The 6000-nt window shown below is 35.0% G+C and overlaps 1 protein-coding gene across 1 annotated transcript in view; it reads left to right on the top strand.

Moving 5' to 3' along the window:
- Window positions 1-398: 398 nt before the first annotated feature.
- Window positions 399-6000, top strand: part of MID1 (midline 1) — a 256961-nt gene continuing 251359 nt past the window's right edge. The window contains exon 1 of the mRNA XM_087726591.1: window positions 399-539. The gene's annotated coding sequence lies outside the window, so the exon portion shown is untranslated. The remainder of the gene's footprint in view (window positions 540-6000) is intronic.

Genomic DNA, 6000 nt, shown 5'->3' with positions numbered 1-6000 from the left:
AAATTCCACCTTAATGTATAGGTAATTTCTTTTACCCTTCTGTCTTCAACATTAGCATTGCCTAATCATTTGTTATAAGCTTATTTTCAATGGTGAAGATTGAATATTGGCTACTGAATCAGAAAATCAAACATGAATATTAAATTTATCCAAAGAAGATGATATGGGGATACATTTAAAGCAATATTATTTTGCAGGGGCTCTTGTCCAAATCGCATGTTAAACCATTTGGCATTTTTAGAGTTAAATTTCTGGTTCTTTTCTCCATTAGACTTAAATCAGCCTGGCTGGTGTTTAAACTGCCTGGAGAGACAAGTAAGAGCTCACACCCTCTAGAGTGGGAGTGATTGTAAACTCGGACAGAGCAGAATTTCCTGAACCGAACTGACTACAGTATACAACGCTCAGCTGGTCCTAAAAGGAACCACGCAAAGCCGGCGTGCAGGCAGGAAGCCTCCTTTCTGCCTGAACAAGCTAGTAACTTTCCATTTTTCTTCAGAAAAACGGAATCCGGGACATAATAAACAATGGAGATCAGGGTAAGATACTGACATTCCTAAACATTTTTAATTTCTTTTCAAAGCGGAAGGGAAAATCAGAATTTGCTTTGGGAACGCCTGGGAATCACTTTTTACAATTTAGAGTGGATTCAGCTGCGGAGCAGTAGCTATGGGCAGAGTCCATCGCTCTGGTTTCTTGTACGGTGCGTGTGCTTCTGCTTCGTCTGTTGCATGCACTTTTCTTCTCAAAAGAGATGGCGAACTTCCTCTCAACAGATGTAGAAGAGATGCAGCTTGGCGGGAGAACGGGGAGAAGACGGTAAGATGAGAAGAGTCGAGGGAGAGGTGCAGGTTTCGTACGGGCTTCTTTCTTTGGTTCTGAATTTTGAGAACTTTTTTTTTACGAATGTATTGTCTTGGAAACAGAATCTGAGTAATATTAAACACATGAAATAAAAACGGTAAATATGAATTCTCTCCATCTCAGGGGTTGCTTTCTCCAGAGTTTTAAACTGAACATTTTTAAAATTAGATTGCCTTGTCAGAGATTTTAGCATACAGACAATATTCCAGAACACGTGCACAAATTTTAATTTTACTTTTGTTCCTTTCCATAAAAGAAATGTTTTAAGAAACACATGTTTACTTTCTTTGGGAATTTGATTATTGAAACAGAGGGAAGCAATTACACTACAATATGTTAATTCTTTTGCAAAAAGTGTGGTGGAGCAGTGGTTAGAATGCAGTACTGCAGGCTACTTCTGCTGACTGCCGGCTTCCATCCTTGGTAAAATGAGGACTCAGATTGTTGGGGGCAATATGCTGACTCTAAACAGCTTAGAGAGGGCTGTAATGTACTATTAAGCGGTATATAAATTGTATTGCTATTGCTATTGCTATATCCTAAATATTAAGTGCAATATTATGGGATAACAGCTCTAACATTTACATTCTGAATAATAAAAAATGTTATTTTATGCTATTTTAAATAGAAATTTAAAAATTCTTTGGAATTAAAAGCTACTTTTGTGCATCTTGAATATTTTGATACTACTAGGCATGTACATAACCACATTAAATTTATTTTGAGAGTGGAATAAAATATTATTGGAGTTACTTGGCAGCCATAGAATATTATAATAAGATAGTTATAAAAATTCATTCCATATAATGAGTTTGATCCAAATAATCTGAATCTAGCATCTCTTTTTTTTCTTTTCACCTTTTATTGAATGGTGTGTAAGGAAAATGTTGTGGAAAGACAATGATATATTAAACTATTCTAAAGTTAGGATGCAAAAAACTCAGATAGGATTGATCACTCTTTGTCTAAAAAAATTAGTGACTTAAAATATGAAATTCACAATTCCTTTGAATGGGGAAAGGACTTATATTAAATCGAATGTACAAGGGTTTTTGGAGAACATGATGTTACTACGTGTTTTGGCCACTTTTTTCATAGAGGCATGTGACCATCAAGTGTAATTTTAAGTGTCAGCACTTTGCTTCTGGAAAACAAGGAAGTTGCCTCCAGTGCCACTGTTGGATGAAGTGTAAGGCTAGACCAGAGGTGGGTTCCTACCAGTTCGCACCTATTCGGTAGAACCGGTTCGTCAAATCTACCGAACTGGTTAGAAGAGGTTCCACCAGTGGACCTGGAAAGCAGGCCACACCTACAGAAGAGGTTCCACAATTTTTTGAAACCCACCACTGGGCTAGACCTAATATATACTCAACAGGGAAAACTTGAGTTATTAAAAGAAACAATTGGAAATACTATTGTACAATTGTTTGTTCTGCTTTATTTTTTTGGGTGTAAGGCATCTCTCCATCCCTTTGCAGACTGTCCATTCCTACTGCCCAGCCTTTATCATCTGAAGAAGTCCCATGGGAGGAATTCCTTTATGATTTCCTCTTTTGGCATTTCATTAAAGCATTAAAACTGTGGAGGGCTGTAATTGAGATCGTAGTAGAGTAAAAGCAGGTTGCTCCTACATACTCCTTAGCCACTTGTATCTAAGTTATGCAGCTGTACTTATAATCATTTCATCAGTCTCCCCCCCCCCCCAATGTGAATAAGAGTAGCCTAGATATGGTGAAGAAATAGTTAAAGTGTCTTTAAAAGTTGTTTAAAGTATGATAGTTTTTTTAAATTGAAATCATAATAGCATTCTTCACATTGTGGATAGTGGTTACAGTAAATGATGGCAGTTACAGATTAAATGGTACTCAACAAGCCAAAACTTGGTACAGATACAGACAGCTTTTAGCCTTTCCTGGAAAGTGCTGCTCTATTAGAATAATAATGTGCTGTGGTTGTGGATTGCCTTGACTCAGATATGGTAGAGCTTATATGTGCTTTACTCCCAACTTTAAGTGTTCCAAGAAAAATAAGACAAGAACTTAACTGTTTATAATTTTAGCACTTAGTTTAGTCTAATCTTTTCTTAAATCTGCTCTTCATTAAGAATAAAGCAATTTTTCTTGTCTTTCAATACTTGGAGGTGGGGATTTAATTAATGATATTGATTTGTTATATAATGACTGCTATTTTTAGGTGCCATTGTTCAAATTAGTATTTGAACTGTTCAAACTGCTGTTGAGTTTTTCTGTGCGTGCACATGTATGTACTTAGAGATATATTTTGGTGCATTATATATTCTGATTTGATGTGTAGTATTATTTACAGACATAAAATGATGAGATATAAATCAATAAAATGAAAAAGATTGTATCAATTTTCCATTTATGTACTGAAGTCAATTTTTTATGTGTAATTTTTTTCTTGGAACCAGATTTTAACCACTAGGTATCTTAAGTACTCTAGAAATTAAGACAGTTTAAACAATTTCAGTGGCTTCTTACTTATCCCTTGAAGTACATCACCAGTTTAGCCTAGAACAATTATATTTTTGAAAGTTGCAAAATCTTGAAGCTTGCTCTGAAGGAAGGAGTTCTCTTATCTGTTTGATTGAAAATACTGACAAAATGAAGCATGAATTACTTATTTCTTTTTCTGCAGCTTTCTTTCATATACAAAAGTCATTTGTCACATTTAATATTGATTAAAGAAACTATTACCTAACAGTACACAGTGTGTGTATTCATGTGTTTGTGATTATATTCATTTTTAGGGAAAATCTCATCTTATACAGATAAGACTATTATAGAAATGACAATTTGTTCCTGTTTGATGGCATTATGATGTCGATGGCATTATGATGGCATTATGACCCGAAATGCCTTTGCACAACTGCATGTTGTGCACCAACTATGTCCATTCCTAGGCAATGGGCCCTTCTCACAATCACCCATGCCCTATTCAGCTCTCAGTTGGACTGTTCTAATGCACTGCACATGGAACTGCCCTTGATGCGTATCCCAGTTCCCAGATCAGTTCATCCAAAATGCATTGGCATGCACACCTCCTTGGAAATAAGATTGGCTTCTCCTTGATCCTTTTCTGGAATGGTCTGAAGACATGGTTCTGTCAGTGGGCCTGGAGACTCCAGGTTGATTTTGACTAATCAAGTGGATTCTCTGATCATGTTTTTCACTGTCACAATGGTTGGGGATTTCTGAGGTTTTTATATTGTTGATTTTTAATGTTATATGCCACCCAAGTCGTCTTGTGTGAATTGGGCAGCTACAAATGTCTATTTAATAAATAGCACCACTACCATGTAAACCCTATAGCTTTTCTCCATTCTACTCAGCAATAAATTTTAAAAATGACATCAGCTTAACACAACTGACATTTTTCAATGTTTCTGAAACAATTTATGGAAGACAATCCTAATTTTGAAGATGACACTGTATTTTATCACAAGAGATTTAGTGCCCTGATTTGCCATTTTCTTAAATCTATTAAATACAGAGATAATCAAAGAATTTCATAACTGAAGTATACATTTATTTACAGATTTATAGTTGTCTAGAAGTAAGGCAAGGCTGAAGGAAGAAGAAAGTAATTTTCATGCGTCCCAATGGATATTTGATTTTAACTTTAACAGTTATCCTTCATATTTCAACTCTGACTACCTGATGTGCTTCATGACTAGATATCTATCTTAAGATATAGTTCAGTCCACTCAAAATCAATCCAAATTCTTGGGTATTGTAATGGAAATAATTTGATTTCACTTTCTACACTATGTTTTACAATATGAATTTTGCCAAGATACTTTCAAGAAACATAATGATCCAGTAATAAATTCACAATAAATTATATCTAAGACAACAGTACCCTATCAGAAAGAGAACTGATAAGGAATAGCTTGAAAGTGGAAAAGAAAATGCTCAGCTTGTATGTTCCCAGCATAGTGCTTCATTTAAAGCAGTGCTTGATGGGATAACTGTTTCCATGGAAGTTAGAACTGTATAAAGAAAGTAATCAAATATAATTAGAAATTGGTACAAGAACTTTTGAGCCAGGTTTCCTAAAATCTGTTATAAAATTCCCATGTTTTTTAATCAGAACAGCATGACATGTATAGGAAAGCTAGACAGAACTTAAGGGATGGAGCATATTAAATGTAATAGGAATCAGTGCAAGGATTTCCAAAGTAGACTTTTTTCCATTGTGATTTTTTTAAAAAATTCTTTGTAATACAGAATGAAGTTTGCAGAGAATATTCAATAGGATAGTGAGGAATATTTGTGACCAATTCCACCCATAATGTAAGGGATTTCTGTGTATGTTTATACATGTCATTTTTACCGGATGTTCAATTCAGGAAACACTGCAGCCTACGGAAGCACAAGGGCTGTTTGTTGGTAACAAAGAATGCTACCTTATCATGAATAGATTGGAATTGACATTGGAGGCAAATTGTAGGGAAAATATAAGATTTAATCACATGTTTTCTTATTTTAAGATGCTACCTAGGCTAGAGATAGAAATATTTTACTTTGAACAACTTTTAAGGATGGGAAAGTAGCATTGAAATATACAAATGGTTGAATGAAAGAGGCTTTCAACTGTTCTCCCATCAGCAAGATGCTGAAATTGACACAAACAGTGATAATCCTGATTGCAAAGCAAAACTGTCTAAACAAGATCTTATACTCATCCATGGTCTCATACCAATTAAGTACATGAACAGATACAAAGGTGCTATGTTTTCTACCTTATATACTGTCTTCCTGAATGAGGGAGCACAGTAAAACAATCTGAACTGAGGACATCATATCCAATGTCATCTTCATTGTACCACACAGAAGAATCAAATTGGGCACTGAATTGAGGATTTATGCAAGTTGGAGCACAGCCTGAATCGCTAATACTGGATACTTTTATTTATTTGCCAATTGGCAACAGTTCACAGGAGCAAGTCATAGTATTTAATTATTATCAAAATAATTAAATCGGCAGATAGCCTGAACCTGCAAAGATGAAGTCAGGAAAGCAGAGGCTCAGAATGAACAAAGACTTGCAACAAAAGTCAAATATAATTTTTAAAAGTTTTTTTCAACATATAAACAACAGGAAAAATGTCGA

Source organism: Thamnophis sirtalis, unplaced genomic scaffold (genome assembly GCF_051295495.1).
Source record: "Thamnophis sirtalis isolate CommonGarterSnake01/CBP01778 unplaced genomic scaffold, rThaSir2_p1.2 scaffold_12, whole genome shotgun sequence".
Taxonomy (NCBI): Eukaryota; Metazoa; Chordata; class Lepidosauria; order Squamata; family Natricidae; genus Thamnophis; species Thamnophis sirtalis.
This window is presented reverse-complemented; position numbering and strand designations above follow the sequence as displayed.